The sequence below is a fragment of the Crocodylus siamensis genome, chromosome 4 (assembly GCF_052110815.1).
Source record: "Crocodylus siamensis isolate JL-2025a chromosome 4, ASM5211081v1, whole genome shotgun sequence".
Taxonomy (NCBI): Eukaryota; Metazoa; Chordata; order Crocodylia; family Crocodylidae; genus Crocodylus; species Crocodylus siamensis.
Genome location: NC_143398.1, coordinates 190,922,924 through 190,941,181, shown reverse-complemented (window position 1 = coordinate 190,941,181; position 18,258 = coordinate 190,922,924). Strand labels below are relative to the sequence as shown.

Sequence of the window (18,258 nt, the reverse complement as noted above, 5' to 3'; positions counted from 1 at the left end):
CACCGTCACCGCCCCCGCTGTTGTGGGGGCGGGGAGCCGTTGGTTGTTTCCCTGTGACCCGCGCCGCCCCCAGATAGGAACGGCCCTTCCCACCGAGAGGGGTATGGCCTGCGCCCGCTTAGTCCGGAGGGACGTGAGCGGGTGTGCCGGAGGGCCCGGTGGCAAGAAAAGGGGCCTCGGGGTTCACTGTCGTCTCCCTCGCATAGACGGAAAGAGCCGCCCAGGAAATGGAGCCAGCAGTGAGCGAAGGAAAGGAAGGGCTTGTCCTTCAGCCCGCGGCTGCGGTTACAGCTCCTGAGGCTCACGGTTTAGCCGGATATAAAAAGGGATTGGGTACCTTGGAGCATCAGTACTACTGATCCTGGGGTTAGCCTGTGAAACACAACTTAGTAGACCTTAAGTCAGCAGTTCCCCAAGTGGGTTGGGACCCCAGATGGGCAATATCTGGGGGGCTGTGAGGGGCCATGTCGAGGGAAATGGGGCTGTAAATGGGTCATGCTGAGGAAAAGTTTGGGAAGCGCTACCTTAAATGCTGCAGTGGGAAAGGAACAGGAAAGGGGGAAAATCCTGGCTGCACTTGGATGACTCTCCCCTTCAGCCTTTTCTCTCTGCCGCCAGGTGACAGGGAACTGGGCGAATTGGACCTATGGTTTGACCCACTAAATAGCAATTCTTACATTATTATAAGGGCTTGAAATGCAGGGGCTGGAACGATGCTATAAAGAAGTCTAATCCTTCCTATTGAGAAACCAGCCAAAACTCAACCTCTAAAGACCAAGATCAGTGATGGTCACCGCAGGTTCCTATCACCCCAGCGTGCCCTGAAGTCTATTATTTTTCTGCAGTTGAAAAATGAGTGCAAGAGCTGGCATTTTCCTCAAGTCTAACAATGTTGAGAACCACTGACTTTAGTATTTCTCTCCTTACCATGTTGCATGCTCTCCCTCCATCCACAACATAAAATTTGGGCTGCAAATGTAAAGAATTAAGATCTCGCAACAGGGAGTGCTTGAATGAGCCACCAAGACAGAACAGGGCTACGTTACTCACCTGCTGGCAGCTAGCAGCTGCCACAGAGAACCTGACAGAGCAAGTAGGCATCTGTGCAGTTCCACTCTGGTAGTGTGGAGGGCACCCTGAATGCTAGCAGCTATTACAGGGGCTACAAGAGCTGTCAGAGTGGGCATGTCTGCATATACTTTCTGGTGGCTGCTAGGGGGTGGTAGAAGCCTGGCAGAAAAGGGGTTTTGCTACCATGGGGTTTCTGCGAGTTGATGTGCTCACAGTTTTGTCACAGAACCATACACAGGTCCTGTGTGAGACTGCAGGTGTAGTGGTTGAGGTAGTTAAACCATTCTTTGCCACCTGCACAGAAGACTTAAAAAAATTAGTAATGACCTGTCAAAACCTTTGCTTAGATGCAACTTGAGACCTCCAAGACAAATGATCTAGTCATCTCCCTCTTGCTTCATTTGTCACTGGTCTTCTGGAAATCAGGCTAAGCTGGGGAAGAAAGAAGAGTTCTGAGTAATTATCTCCATATCTAAAATATTTTATTCTTTTGCATAAACTACAAAAAAATTAATACAAATTTACCAAGATTTTTTAATACCGCTAATATCTACTTCTATACCATATCCAGTATGTCCCCTTTACAGTCTGGCTGCCTTGTTAGTCTGAATATCTTTTTTGTCATTGTATTTGAACAAAGTTAAGCAGGTGTATACAATTATGGCATGTAATTTTTGTTTTTATTTTGGTGGTTCAGGGCCTGATTCATTGCCTTTAGTTGGAATTGGACTAGACTGTTGAACAGCCAACCTTTCTCTATCATGGCTAAAGATATTTTTTCCATGTCTTTTTTTTTTTTAAATGAAGGATGTGCCCACTGCCTTACACCTTGTCTAGTCATTTACACCTCCACCAAGTAGGTGAGGAAGGACTGTCATTCTGATCTGGTAGCCTTTAGCATCTACTTGGTACTCTTGTGATACAAATATAAAGTAATGCCTGCAGTCAGCAAGGCTATGGGAAAAAAGGCCCCAGAGTTTTTGGATCAGATGCAATGTGCAGAGTCTGAAAGAAAAGAACCACCAATGGTTTTGTTTAATTATCTTCAATCTTATTTCTTTCCTCTTACCCTCTCTTCACCTCTCCTTTCAAAAGATTGCCTCTACTAAGCTCTCTGTGGCAGCTATAGTTGCTGCAAAAATATATGTTTGTGTGTGTTCTTGTAATCTCATTCTTTTAAATAGGTGACATCTCATTTATGCGTATTAACAGCTGAGCATGAGTAGCAACATTTATTTAAAACCTCATTTTGAGATTTTCACATTGCAGCATTTTTTTCACTCATGATAAAGTATTTGTTGGTTATTTTCTATGAGAGGGGAGAGAGATCTGCATTCATTTTTCGGCCTTTGGTATTTTCATTCCTAGGACACTATGCACTTCATTGCTAATTAATATTCAGTAACTGTTGTAGGGTTACAGTCAGTTGGTATGAATCAGAAGTAAAATGTCGTTTTAGAAGATCAAAAACTATGAGGTACCTTTACTTGATTTCCAAGGAGAACATATTCAATGAAGCAGGATATAATACTTACTAGATAGTCTTGTACCACAGCATGTATTCTGTAATAAAAGGCTTTTTTTCCCCCTCTTGCTGTAGTGGCACCTGCTAGTGCTCCTACAATAAGGGATATTGCATGTCAGTTTTTATTGGAAACTTATTTTTTATGCATTTGAGCTCAGTAGTATTTTATGTAGTCTAAGGCTTGGTTTTTATAAGAGTTTACAAGAGCCTTTAGACTTAAAGTAAGAAGGGTTGAGGAAGATCAACATTTTGGGGGGATCTAGACAAAAATTAGGCATTGTGGTCAAGTGATGATTTAGAAGACTGTTAGTCAAGGTCTAGAGAGATTGCATGCTGATGAGATTTAAAAAAAAAAAAAAAAAAAAAAAAAATCAAGCATCAGCTACTCAAATACCACCGTGATAGATGTGGCAAAATATTGATAGACCATTAGTGCTTAAAAATTTCCACAGCCCAACTTACAACGTGCTTAGCCCCAATGTCTTGCAGATGAAGATGATGTTATTTAAATAGAAATATATCACTGCCTAGGGTAGTTGGTCAGAATCAAATTTTACAAAAGATTCCAGTTTAGGTAGCTTGGTTTGACTAGCTAACTTACCCAGTGAGAAACTTCCATTTAGATGTGCCTTCTTCTTTTTCAGTTTGCTACTATGTGAAGCATGCTGTTAATTAAGCAACTGCCTTTCATCTCAAAAAAAGACAGCTGCTTCACTGGGGGTAATGTGCATTCTATAAGAAAGGCATTAAAAACTTGGCAGACTGGTGAGCTGATACATTTCCTAGGTGAGAGCCATTATCTCCTTCAGAATTTAAGTTTTCACTATTTTAAAAAATGTTTTTTTTATCCCTTCTTTTTAAAGAAAAGAACCAAGGTAAGTCAACACAGTACAATCTTATGCAGTCAAAGTCTTTGATGTCTCTCCTGGATTTCACAAACTGATTAGTCATTTCACCTTTCTCTACTGCTTTTTGTAGTTTTCTGAGATGGACACAGATGAGAGAAAAAGTCACAGTCACATGATGACTGGCTTCCTTGTCATTATCTACCAGCAATCCAAAGTTCTAGCAATACTCCCTGGCTTGGAATTGTTGTAGCAGTCCATATACGCTCAATCAAATGCAGTATCACAAAGATCCACAGGTTTCTTTCTTACCTTGAACTTCTATAACTGAACCCTGTCACCCTGTCTTTTGAGGCAGGATAAGTCCAAATAATCACATGTAACGCGGGTGGTACTCCAAGAGGTACCCCTTCTCCAATAGAAGGGATCAAAGCAATGCACAAGTACTGTGGGAGGTGTAGGGACTCTCCTCCCCCTATAGAGCAGAGCCAGACCACCAATGGGGACTTAACCATATACCTGTTAATGAGAGAACAGTACTAGGAACATAACCAGTATAAACCAGGGGGTATAGGGGACACTACAATGCCCCGAGGGGGCAGGATTCAACAAAGGTTAGACACTTACAATCATAGACATATTCATCCAGTTGACAAAAGACAGGATTAACAAAATATAAAACACGGACAGCAGAACAAATAGTACTGGTTGGTGAAATATAAAGATACAAAATGTCACATAACAAGGAATATAGGACTTAAGTACCTGGAGGGGGAGAAAACACAATGACTCCTTTCCATGCAACAAGAATTTCTCCCTTTTACTTCGCTCACCCCAGCTAGGACTTCAACTCAGATCACCCACATGGTAGGCAGAAACTACCATACAGCCACCAGTGCTGGTACTGTGCCAAGTGACTAGGGGTCTTGGCCTTCCAGGAGCCTCAACCTCACATTGAGCTGCCTGACCTCTGGAAGCAGAGCTGGGAACCTCTCAGGTTGCTATTCAGATCCTTGCTGGAGTGGGGAGCCTCTCCTGCTGGCCACAGCCTCTCATAACTGATCCTGGAGCCCAGCAGGGAGCCTCTCCTGTTGGCCACACACCACACTGCTGAGGATCCAACTGCTTCCTTCAGGTGCTTCGGGGGCAACTGCTCCTGCCCAGCTCTTTGAAGCTCCTTCCTTGTGATCCCTCACTAGTCTCTCCTGAGTCAGCTGCGCTGCCCCTTTTATCCCCCTCCAGGTGACCCAAGGGGCCAATCAGGGGACCTGGAGGGTGAGTCTCTGGGGCCTGATTGGTGAGGAAAGGGAATCCCAAGTCCTCCAATCATCTTTTACCCTTTCAAAATCCCTCGGCTAAGTCACTGCCAGCTAGCCCATCACACACACTCAATGATTATTTTGCAGCAACTTTAAAATAGAATGTACTTTTCAGTGTGACACTAATGTCCCTTTTAATTTTCCCAAAAGATTCCAGCCATCTCTTGATGACAGTTCCTTCAGTAAGGACACCTGGATAGAATGCCCTGGAGCCTATCAATATCCTCCTGTTGCAGGGACCTACTGGCAAATAAACTGGGCCACACTGTTCCCTAGATTCTGCAGCAACTCCAGGCGCAGAGCTTGGAAATCCCATTTGCTAAAATGACAACACAGGTTCTCATAACACAGTGTCTCTCACTTGATAAAACACAATTTTGTCAGTATCCCTTCTTCCTGGCCTTTGGTTTAAGATCAAACTATAATTATAGAACCATAGAAAAGAAGGGCTGGAAGCAACTTGGGGCAAGGGGGTGATCATCTAGTCCAACTGTCTGCTCAAGGCAGGATCATCCCTGTTTCAATCATCCTGGTCAAGTGTTGATTAAGGATGAAGATGCCATAACTTCTCTAGATTGCCTATTCCAGGGGCGGGCAATTATTTTGGGCAGAGGGCTGCTTACTGAGTTCTGGCAAGCCATCGAGGGCCACATGACAGGCAGCCCAGGGCAGATTAATTTTCTAAATTTTTTAGGGGGCCCATGGGCCGGATAGAATGGCCTGGCGGGCCACATCTAGCTCCCTGGCCGCATTTTGCCCACCCCTGGCCTATTCTAATGCTTAACTACCCTCACAGTGAAAAAGTTCTTCCTAATATCTAACCTAAATTGTCCCTGTTGCAATTTTAAAAAACCTTTATTGTTTTATGTCTTACAGTCAGAAAGGATATTCTTATCACCATCTTCTTTGTAACCACTCTATAGGTATAGGTTGTTATCAAATCCCCTTACGTCTTCTCTTTTCCAAACTAAATAATCCCACTAATGTCTGTCATATAACCTGTCAGGAAGTACCATAAACTTCCTTTGCCATGTGTATTCAAGGTCAATGTTCCCTTCCTAACTACTATGCAAGTGATTTATTAAATACTTTAATGTTTTATTTTTCAAAGGCTACTAGATAATTCTGATCTGTAGACACACAGTTGAAATCTCAACACATGCTCCAGATGACTAAGAATCCTTCCTCTGTTTTTTTTTCTCCTTTTTTTTTCTTTTTACGTCAGCAAATGGTATAATTTATTTGCAGAGCTAGAGCATGTTTTATCTTTGGCCAGAGCCAAGTGGATGCAGGTTTGTTAGAGCTACAGCAATTCTCTTTTTCTTAGGACTGGCAGGTGGGCGTTGGATTGTGTGTCATTCGTAGGAGGAGAACGTCAAAGGAAGTGGGAGCGACTCTGAGGAGATTTGTAACTCAGGTACTTAATATCTGGTTTCCTGGAAAAGAAAGAGAAAATGGCAAAACAGACAGCCTTTCTGTTTTTAGCTTGCCCCATGTTGTCAGAATAGCATGATACCTGTATGAGCTTAAGCACATTCCTTTCTTTGCCTCAATTTATTTGCAATGGAAGAATGTCTTTCCTTTTAAACAGCTTCACATGTTTTGGTATATTCTGTTGACTATTTATTCTAATAATAAAAAAGCATTCATGTTCTGTAAGTGCCCTTGCAAATAATACAATTTTGTTACCAAGTGCATTGCCTTGTCTTCTGATATTTGATGCAAATGATCTTTCAGAGTGAAAATTAGGCAGAAGAACCTTTTCAGAGTATTTTGTTCATCTCCACTTTTTTCAGAAATGCATTAGTTTGAAATATTTTGCAGGCAAAATACAATGTTGTTTTTATGGGAGAAAAATGATCTACAAGAAAATAGGTAGAGCTACTTATTGTTGCAATAGTTTGATGTTAATAGCTATGCTTTATTTGACATTTATAGATAGTAGACTGTAAACTGCTGTAAGTACTCTAGACGTCTTTCACAATGCCTGGTCAGGTCAAACTTGGAGCTGAACAATAGAAATGATTTTTGAAAGGTTAGTAATGTGTCACTTTTCATTGATTAGCCAAATGAGCCATATTCTTTGCATTCTTTCATATTGTGTGCTTTTCCTTTGTTTTTCTACATATTTAATTGGCATGCAAGTTATATATGTTGCAGTCAACTGCTCATTCACAAAACATGCCAAAAGTATGCTTTTCAGTTATATTGTAGATAAAGGGTTGAAGGTAGACAGCTGTCTTCTCATAAGAGGTATCCAAGGGAAAGATCAAGACAAACATACAGGAATATATCTGTATCACTGGGGCTGGACCAGATGATCTTCCAAGGTCACTTCCAGCCTACATTTCATGGATCTATGAATATTTTGGGGGGAAACTGAATAACATTGTGGCCCTTTTACTTTTATGTTTGCTTCCAATAATGCAAGACCTATTGGAATCTGATTCTGTATTTACTAAGCGTCCAGTGGGAATTTGGATCAGGAGGAGTGCAGGAACAGACCAGCCATTAGTGTTAAAATATTCCACAGGTGGATATGTCTGTGTTAGTGCTGGGAACACAGTGTGCCTGACACTGATCGTGTAGATATCTGGACGTAAATGGGATTTTCCTGTTTTATACAGAAATAAGTGAGATCAGAATTCAGCCCTTATTGTAAAGCATCTTAACAGTAGTGGGTCTTAAAATATATCTAGTTTATTCTTAGTATGTCAAATTTAGCTATTTATATGACGTGGAAGCTATGTTCTAAATCTACTGGTTCCTTCCTCCACATCAGATACTGAATTGAGGTAAACTGTTTTGACCAGGAATTCTACTATTTCCCATATGGAACTTTCTTTGATGAGAATGTCAAGGTCTTCGTTCTATCAAAGTAATTATAGAGGAAGCCTGGACAGGGCCAAGGTGAGTTCCTTGAGGTCTGCATCTCAAGAAAATGGAACCAGTTTCTCACCCAAAAGAATAACAATATAGCCTAAGGAAAGCCATGACAGTCCATCAGTCACTTTACGTGAGAGCCCTGGAGGCACCTCCACATCAATCAGACACAATACCCTGGAAAGTAATTCATTGTCTCTTGAAAAAAGATCTTTCACAGCTCAGTCTCTGCTTCCACTGTGGCACCTATACGTGTACCCCAATTAGAACATGTCAGAGCAGACTCAGTTGATCGAGTTAATTGAATCTGCTGGAGCGTTCTAATTACACTCTAATGCCAGCAGCCCTGGCATCACATGTATTCAGTGTCTCTGAATTTCAGAATGTTGGCAGGGGCACTTAACTAAAGATCGTTGAACAAGCTTTAGTTAAAGTACCTCCACCACTATTTTGAAGCATGGGATGCTAAATACATGGGACACTGCGGGCGTTTTAATTAGAGCAGCCCCTGAGAGCCAGTTCCCCCCCTCACACCCTGGAAGACGTGTAAAGATGCCCTGTGTGCCTACACAAGAAGAAATTGTAGAACAGTACCAACCTGTTAATTAATAAAACAGTAGTACTGCTACTGGGCCATTTGAGATTATAAACAAGCCCTTGGGGGAAAATACCTTGAACATTTGTTAAAGTATCATTTTAAGTGTCAGCATATGTCAAAAACAAATTCCTTTTCCTATACTCTAAATGTTACTATTTACAGAGTCCTATCTTGGCTACTGCATCTGAGAAATTGTATGTTCTGTGAACAAATTAAAGTTTGGTCCAATACCAGGAAAAAAAAGTTTCCCTCCAATAAAACCCGGGGTGGAGGAGCAGAGATCCAAGCAAAAGAAAAGTAGCTGCACTCAAGGAGGTGAAAATAGTAACAAGATCATAGCTAAACAGAAAAGCTTTGTACTAGGTTGTGGAAACAACCAGGATTCAAGGGTTCTCTTCAAAAAGGTAGTTCCAGAGACAGATTTCTGAATTAACAACCCTGGCTCTATGTCTGGTCAGATGGTGTCTTAGGAGAGACCATGGACAGCTTGGAAATTTCAGTTGCCTTGGGAGCAGTGATACCTCAGGTATGTAGGACTTAATATATTTCTTCAGGAACAGTCACAGCAGTTCAGAGAAACAAAGTTAAGGCACTTAAACACTTTATTTGTTTTCCAAATATTTTTCTATTTTAAAATATCATTTCATAGTATGAGTGAGGTTTTTGTTTCAAGGGACCCCCTATAACTTTTGTGAACTGAGCAGCCCCCATGTCAAAAACAAATGTATTTAGTACAGTGCTTAGCTTTCATGCCAAGAGGCTGGGCAGCAGGGCAGGGAAGCAGGCAGGGAGAATCTGAGCCTGCCATTATCTGTTTATTTCCTTACACCTCCTGCAGCCCCCCTCAGAGGGCTTAAAAGCCAGTTTACCAACCAGCAGGAGCTAGTGAAGATGGGACAGCAAACAGAGAAGTTCTGAGAGCAAGATTGAACGAAAGAGCTTAAGAAGAGTTTACAGAGGCCACAATAGGCTGCATGGCAGAGGTACAAAAAGCAACTCCACGGTTTAGTTTTTCCTCTGCCTATATCTGTGGGAGTTATGCTCATGGAAGTTTCCACCCAGATGCTAATCTGGATTTGCAGAAATTGTGACCTAAACATCTTGGCCATAGAAAGCCAAACAGGGGAAAGCATATGGTGTGAGAGTTGCCTGCTGGAAGCATCTGCTTCCTGAGGTTTACCTCTCAGGAAGTGGCTGGGAGAGGTATAGGAGGAACTGGTTAAGCTGAGAAGCATCTGAGAATGTGAGGAGTTAATTGATTTGACGTACATGGAGACCTTCAAGGATAAGGAAGTTGCCAGCTACTGGGGACCACAGAAGCAAAGGAGAATGAACTGACTGCCTTGTAGGAAGGAAGTGGTCTGCTCTCTGGTAGAAGACAGGGCTCTGCTCCTGCCCCCCTGGCCATCAAGATGAGGAACAAGTATTCTGTTTTGGCATAATCTGCCATTCCTAGGATTTACCACATGTGGAGTAGGAGCAACTGGGTGGTGTATGTTTCTCGGCAGCATTCCCAGACTTGGCAGTAAGTGGCATAGACATGACCAAAGGGGTAAAGGGATGGCTTAGGGAATTAGTACTGTGCAATTATGCAGCCTTCTAGCTCTAGGCTACTAGGTTAAATCCAGCCCAAATTGCTGGTTACTAAAATCTTATCTAATGGTATTGATTGATCTGTGGGAAATAAATTGGTAGCTTCACTTCAGTATTTATTTGATAGGTAACTGCATCTTAACCATCAAACCCTATTACCATGGTGGGCACCCAAGAAAGCAGCCAAGATTTTGATGGACATGAAGATTAAGCAACTCCCAACCTTAGAAGTGTTCCCCTAGTTTTTGCTTAAGGCAAAAGATATGGCATAGGCTTGCAAGATCAGTGATCATACCTCATCTGTTCTATGGATGGACAGAGGGATTTGTTGCCAGAATTTGGAAGCATCAAATTCACATGATTTTTATTTTAAAATATTTTCTAAAAAGGGAACAAAGGGCTTGCAGAACATATAAAAACTCTGGCTTCTATTAGAATTCACATCACATAATTTGGCTTTGTTAAGAAACCATGAGAGCACTGTTTATCTTGTATTTTCCTCTGTCTTGCATTTTTGGATTTGCATTCATATTAACTGTTATTGTTTATTATTATTATTATTATTATACATATACAATAGTTTTGGGTAATTATTCTGGGTCTCAATAATGCACTCTTTGGAAAATGAATTGCTAACACTATAGAACAAATGTAAAAAAAATGTAATCTTTTAAAATGTTCTATATTTTCTGGGATTACATTTTAGCTCTGATATGCTTGGCTACCTTGATGATTAATCTCTCTATTAGTAAAGGAAGTTGTCAAGCATTTTTAGATCAAAGGAGGCTGTTTTGTACCAAAGAGGATCTGGTAATAATTTTCTGTTATTTTAAAATAATACTTTATAATTATCATTAAGTTGTTAGTTTATAAAGATACATTTTTGGAAAAGTCAGGAAAAGGGCATGGTAACCACGTCACAAGTCATGGAAAAATCAGCAGGAATTAGGAGAATCTAAAGCATGTGGTTGTAGAAACCAAAGCACCTTTTTCATACTTTTATATTCTGTAAGACAGTAACAGAGCTATACAGATGTTAACCCATTCAGGATCCAAAACAACATGTTAATATTTGAGGTGAGCATGTGCAAAGTTAAACGTTTAAATGATAAGCATATTTATACCAGTAATGCATTACCAGTTGACATTTAGTGCAAGGTGCAGTCCAGCAGGGAAGGGAAGTGGCATGGGAATGTGAAGGTGACAGGGCAGAAGGCAGTCAGGAGGGAGGCACGAGGAAGAGGGGAGGGAGATGGGCATGGGGGACTAGTACGGGTAACCTGTAAGGTTAAAGAGGAAAAAAGCAATGGCCTAATGACTTTTTATTTAAGCAATTTGTTGCTCGTTCACAGATGCTCTCTCCCTCCCAGAACACCAGTGGCTGCAGTGGACTGGGAAAGCCCCTTGGCGGTTGCTGCTGCCCCTGCTTCACATTGTCTGTGTTGTCTGCGGGGGCTTGTCAGTGCCTTCTCCTCCCTCTCCAACAAAGGCCCCAGGGAGCGGCTCCCAACAGCAGCTCCAAGATGCTGTGATATCAGTTAACCATTTAATCAATATAATTAAAGGAGGTTAAAAATAATTTTTCAATGATATTTACAGTCCTAATATGAAAATAATTCTTATACTCAGCACATGTGAATTGAGCATGGTTCTGAGATAGCAAACCCCTTTGCTGAAAGGAGTACTTCTGGGGGACAAGGAGAGGGACTTCTGGTGGCAAAGGTCAGGGATTAGGAAGTGGGACTTCTTGTCCCAAGAACCAGGGGGTGGGGCACCTGCCAAGGGGTGGGGCTACCCTTGCAGCCCTCGATGGCTTGCCAGAACTCTAGAAGTGGCCCCCCACCCAAAATAATTGCCCGCCCCTAGTCTAGCTTTATCCTCTTTGGAGCCACTCTTCAAGTAGTTGAAGATTGCTATTAAATTCTCTCACAGTCTTCTCTTTTGCAGACTAACTAAACCTAGTTCCCTCAGCCTCTTCTCAGAAGTCATGTGTCCCAGGCCCCAAACATTTTTGTTGGCCTCCACTGGACTCTCTCCAATTTGTCTACATCCTTTCTACAGTGGGTGGTCCAAAACCAGACAGTAGGGCTGTGTGAAGCTTTGGTCCCTGATTTGATTTGGTGAAGATTTGTCCCGATTCAGTGGCCCAATCTTGAAATCCAAATTGCATCAGAGGACCCTTTGATCTCTCCAAATTGAATTGGAACCCTCTGAATCAATTTGGAGAGATTTGGAAAGATTTGGCAAGTCAGACATAGAAACAATGCTGGGATGCATGGAGTGTCCCATAGGCGCGCGGGGGGCTCCCCAGTGCACTTGGCAGCAGACCCAGAAGTGGACCAGAAGCACTTCCAGTCCACTTCTGAGTCCACTGAGGAGAGTGCAGAGAGGCCCCCCATTCCCCTCTGGCTTGGTGACTGGTGCCTCCTGGGTTTGTGGGGTCATCTGGGGTCCCCCCATGGCTGATCACAAACCCAGGGGGATATGAGGAGGCCCCCAGCACGCTCCCCCAGCAGACCTGGGGAAGTACTTCCAATCCACTTCCAGGTTCACTGCCAAGCACATGGGCATTGGATCTTCAGATTTGGATTTAGCCAAATCAAATCAGGGACAGTGATCCGAATCAATTAATTGAATCACTGTCCCCTATTCAGCCTGAATCCAAATTGAATAGGGCCTGTTTTGCACACCCCTACCAGACACTACTCCAGATGTGGCCTCACAAGTGCTGAATAGAGGGGAATTAACTCTTTCCTCACTCTGCTGGCAGTGCTCCTACCAATGCACCTCATTTTGCCATTAGCCTTCCTCGTAACGAGGGCACACTGCTGGCTCATATTCAGGTCATCGTCCACTGTAACTCTCAGGTCCTTTTTTGCAGAGTTCCTGCTTAGCCAGTTAATCCCCAGTCTGTACTGGTGCATGGGATTATTCCATCCTAAGTGGAGGACTTTGTACTTGTCCTTATTGAACCTCATGAGATTTGTTTTGTTCTGATCCTTCAATCCTGTAGAAGGCTAGGGATCCTCCCCAATGCACCAGCCAATGGATTTAGCCCAACACCCTATGGAAAGATACCCTATGGAAAGAACTAAATTGTGCTATATGTATGGTGCATGTGCTTCATGTAAATTCTTCTTTGCAATTAGGTCATCTAATAGGGACTTTGCATTCTACAGTTCCTCAGAACAGTACACTCTGCACCAACACAAACCAGGCCTGTGACTTTTTGTTCTTTTCTGGCACTTGTAACTTTCAGGTGCTCTGTTGCAACCTATTTTGTTCTGACTCTGTACTTTGTTCTGACTTGGGTGTGCCTGAGTTGTCATATTACTAATTCAGTAACATGGATTAGTACTATTCAGTAATCCAGTATCTAGCCTTTCCACTTAGTATGGTGCAGTTGCCTGTTACTTGCCCTTTCGTAGCCTGTGCAGCTTTGAGATGTTTTCTTAGGATTCCTAATAATGTTTCGATCTGTACTTCACTTATTCTTCTCCCACTTACTCATCCATGCTCTCATTCAGTTGCCTATACAGATGCTCTTATGCTTAGTTACCTGCTCACTTAGTATGCCAACGTGGGACTAAAAATTTATGGTTGCCTTTTGAAATTATGGAACCTGTGCCCTTCCTACTGATGTACATATTCATCCTTAATTATCTAGCTCATATCCCCTTGATATTTAGGTACAGTTCATTTTCTTCAAGTGTTTTAAAATCACTTTGCAGTGGCTAAACATCTTTCATGTTATTGTGAAAATTAGTCTCAGCATAACTTTCTAAAAGTTGCAAACTATATTCATTAAATGTTTTTCTTCCTCACCTACTCTCAGTGTTTTTCCTACTGTATTTTTCTTAATGGCATACACACTTGGGCAAGACTGAGAAATGATTGGGAGTGCTGGTATATGTGTATGAATTGTTGTTGGAACGTATGAAGTGATTGATGGGTTTGCATTATGCATTATATATAATGTTGAAATCTTTCCAAAGCCTATCCCTGACTTAAGGTCATTTGCCTAAAAGGACTAACCCGTGAAACACTGATAAGTGAAATATACTTTATGCAAGTATAAATACTTAGTGACGCAAAACCAGGATGTACAGTCATTTTGTCTATGCTAATCAGTACCCTACATGATATACAGGGCATGCCTCAAATAGATTTTTACAATTCATTCTTGGTTTTGGTCATTTCAGTCTTTCATATTATCAGTGTTAGCTTTAATTGGCTTTATAGGCTAGTATAATTACAGCAGAGGAGTTTAATGAGGCTGAATGTATTAGTGCATATTGCTGTGTGTCGCTGCAACTCTTTCATATCAGACAAAGGCTGTTCTCTGATTCTGGCATGTATCCCAATGAGACAAGAAAGCATAATTAAAAAGCACTTTGGATAGGGAAGGGAAATTTTCTTTAAACTGCTTGCAACTTTTAGGGCTTAGAGATGACTCCATGTGCAACACCTAAAAGCTTTTCAATGGTATCTCAAGCAAAAGAACTTGCCTTAGTCTTTAAAATATTATCCAGACATGGAATAGGATTTAGGAGTACTAATTCTGTTACTACTGAAGTCAATGAACCTCTTGCCATTGACCAAATCAGAATTAAGCCAATGCTTTTGGAAATCATATCTATTCTGACATCAGGATAAATCTTTGCTGCTCTGCAGTACAACATACTAATGAAAAAAGAACACATGGAGCCATCTTCAGCAGAACAGGATCAAAGGAATTATCACACAATTTCATTTCTTTTCACTTGACTACATAAAGTGAGTAGTGTACATGGTACAAGGAAATTACTTGGTGTACAGTGTTATTAATCATCTGTGGTATAAGTAGGATGAGGAAGCAAGGCACCTTTCCCAAGCACTGACTTAGAGGGGGTGCAAGGATCACCCTCTCCACCCAAAGAGCCTTTGCTACAGCAGGCAAAACACTCTACTGCCCAGCCATAGAAGCCAGATAGTTTTGTGCCCCACAATGTATAGTGCTATAGTAGAACTGCTGCAGTTGAGGGGCAGGCTCACCATACACATACATAAACATGTAAGCATGCATATTTACAGTAGAACTCTCTGCCCATTAGATGCCTCGTTTCCATCTAAATCACAGTTTAGTGTAATTTGACATGTTGGTACTAGTGCAAAAGTATATTTTACATGTGTGCACACCACTTTCTGTTGTTTCACATCAAGTGGACAATGAACTTTTGATATATGGAACTTCGAAAGTGATGCCCTTTCACCTCTGGGAAAGTTAAGCTTTTTAAGTGAAACCTTCAAATAACATAGTACAGAAACTTAACTACGTTATTTTTATTTTTTTTAGGTCTTGAGTCCTATGTCCAGGACTGTTTTTCCAAAAGTAAGGTGCCAGTTTCAAGAGTTATTAGCTAAGTGATTTGGCCTTTACTTAGTTCTTGACTCCACTGAGTTTACAATCTGCATTTAAGCCCGCAAGGATTGTTCTTTGCTTCAGAGAGTGCAGAAATGCGATAGACATCCTATTGCATCTTGTCAGCTCCATATGCTAAATAAATCTGGTTCAAATTATTTAGGGAAAAAAAAGATACACCTGGAAATACTCTTAAATTATTTGAGCCTGATAGTAGATGCTCTAGGGGTTTAGAAGCTCTGCAAATATTTTAGCATTGTGTAAACACAAAAGTGTAGGTCACGCACCTGAGATACCCAAACAAATTCAGTAAGCCAGATTCTTTGAGGGAACACCTGCTTATTCTGTGGAAACAGTAGCACTTCCTATTTTTATGTTTTCTCCTATTTGTGTGTCTGGTCATTCAAAGGGAAAGGACAGGGAGAAGAACAACTGTGGCCAGAATGGTGTGAGAAAGAGGTGACATCTGGCACAGACAAGGATATGCTCAGGATCAGGCACTGGCTTCATCTCTAGCGCTAAACTCATCTCCGCTAAGCAGATGCCCAGCTATCTGCAGCATTGATCCCTGATTCCACTCTCTCTACCCACCTTGCTCCCCTGTCAGTGATGGTAACTTCCAGTCACAATGGCCTACATTTTCAAACATGACCAGCGATTTTGGATGGGTAATGTTAAATGCTTTAAAGGAACCTGAGTTTCAGAGGGTGACAGTACCCAGATCCATTTTGAAAAACAGGCATCTTTTATGCATGTCAAATAGACCCACCCAAAAACTTGGGCAGTCAAAATAAGCAGCCATGCTTATCTACTGGCTTGTTTTTCTTTATTCTTCTCCAATTCTGTGTTGTTGTTAGTTACTTTTGGCTGCCTATCTACTCTTGGCTTCCATACAGTGTTATATGAGCTTCTTCCACTATGAGTCACAGAACCACAGCCCTGAGACAGACCATTACTATATCTACTGAAAATGGAGGGTTGAAGCATCTGAGAAGAAGCAGAGGAAGTGAGAGTAGCATGAGGGATTGAACAGTCATATGCATAAAGAAGAGGTATAAAGGAATAAACCAGCCTTTCAACTTACACAGTTATTGTGCTTTTACAGCCGGAGGCACAACATGGCCCAGAGATCCTATGAAGAGCTATCTTTGAGGATCAGCATGCTCCATGTTCTCCAGTTAGGGAAAAAAGAAAAAAGGCACACTGGGATCAAGAAGGAGAAAGGCTTCTGAAAACCAGAAGAGAAATCCCATGTGATGTAGGCACTGAGTTCGTCTTTCTTGTGGGAAATCAGGGTAAGAGATGCTGGCACTATCATATTCTCAGCTCTCAAGTGTATTTGTTACTGAAATCACCTGATGCTGACCCCTCAGGAGGAAGAATCTGATTGTCATCTAAAACAAGGTGCATGAGTCCATGAAAGAGTGTGAATCCTCTGAGAAATGAAATCAGAAAACTGAAATGGGATCTTTATCTGGATTGCTCTTATTCCTGTCTCAGCAGAAGCACAGATCAGACCCACAGAAGGATTTGTTCAGAACAGTTAAAATGCATTGGAGATGAGTTGCACCCCTTTGACAATGATTATCTGTGGAGAAACAAATCCATCAAAGCTTCACTGTCTTGGGCAAATCGACAATGTGAAATACAAATGATCAGAAGAGGAACATGATCAGTGGAGGTGACAGGTATTTGCGTGCTGATACCACCTCCATTTAAGGGTTCCTACCACCCTACCTTCAGTTGCAGCTGACTCAGGTGGGAGTCATGCCTATTCCCAGTGAGTCTCTGCTCCTGCCTCTAGCTTCTTTCTCAGCATGTTGATTTATTTTAAATATTCCAAGTGGATTCTTTATGAACAATTTGCAGCATTTTCACCATTTGTGTTTCAGATAATTTGATTCTAACTGTTTAAATGGAGAGTTTTGAAGGAGCAGGGACCAAAGCAGTGGCACCATGAATAACATGATGTTATTGTTTGTGGAAGCATTATTTGTGTTCAGGATTGCCTACAGCTTGCCTAATGCAGGTTTTATGATGCAATGCCTAATGTTGCACAGGGGGTGCATTTTCTAGACAGAAATCATACCCCCTAATGTTGCACTCATTGTGTTCTCTATGGCAGGAGTCTTATCCTTATTGCTTTACAGCAGTCATTCACAAAGATGATACTCACATTTTAACCTAGACGCTGAAGAAATTACTGTTTTGTATGCTTTCAGTATATGGCTCAGGTCTCCTGGTATACCTATGACTTGCATTAAGGAAAATTAATGGACTTTGGTGGGTTTACTCCAAATTAAAATCCAGCTACCCATCCCTACTAGCCCTATTTAAGTATCTGATAATACCACATATAGCTATTGAGTTTGAGTTAGTGCAATACCCAGTTATTTCATATTTATGAATTGTGTAGTTGCAACTGATTGCTTTGGCATAGTCACACTATAATATGATAATTTTAGTATTGTGATAGCCACTGCAGATGCCCCAACAGGAGCAATATTATTTGATCTTTGCTCTTGGTTGGTTCTCTCCATGATTATAGGAGCATCTGCTTTACGAACTGAATAAAATGAGCAAAGCAAGTCTCAAATTGTATTTCTCTAAGATTAAAAATAGGAATGGTATCAGTAAGGACTGTGACAGAGATTGTTCTTCTGTTTTCTGGTCCAAAGTGTGAGAAACTTTGAATTGCCTTTTGAGCTGCTGCCATACTGAGTGTGGAGGGGATGACTGTTTATAGCAAATGTGTCCCTTCATGACCTCTTTCTTAATACAATCCATGGACCAGAGACTATTTTAACTCATTTAGTTACAGTTTGTATTTCAAATCCTGATCATTTAATTGAATTCACTCAGTCTGTTGAGGGCATAAATGCATTTACAGGTTTGCTATGAGAATTTTGTGTGTGTTTGTTTGCTGTTGTAAGACAGGCTGCAGTGTGATGCAGCTGTACTCGAGACATTCTTAGTCCTATGGGCTAATATCAGACTTTACTGTGTGAGCAGATACTTTGATT

General features: G+C 41.5%; 1 long non-coding RNA gene across 2 annotated transcripts; it reads left to right on the top strand.

The window, feature by feature from the left end:
* The first annotated feature begins 41 nt into the window (after positions 1–41).
* Positions 42–13,652, top strand: LOC149867355 (uncharacterized). 2 transcript variants are annotated; one of them, XR_016442021.1, is made up of 7 exons: positions 42–1,527; positions 3,241–3,382; positions 6,088–6,177; positions 6,699–6,795; positions 7,543–7,670; positions 8,700–8,767; positions 11,187–13,652. It is a non-coding gene; the product is annotated as an uncharacterized LOC149867355 (long non-coding RNA). The 2 variants fall into 2 exon arrangements; XR_016442020.1 differs by having other exon boundaries at positions 42–3,382.
* The last annotated feature ends 4,606 nt before the right edge of the window (positions 13,653–18,258 follow it).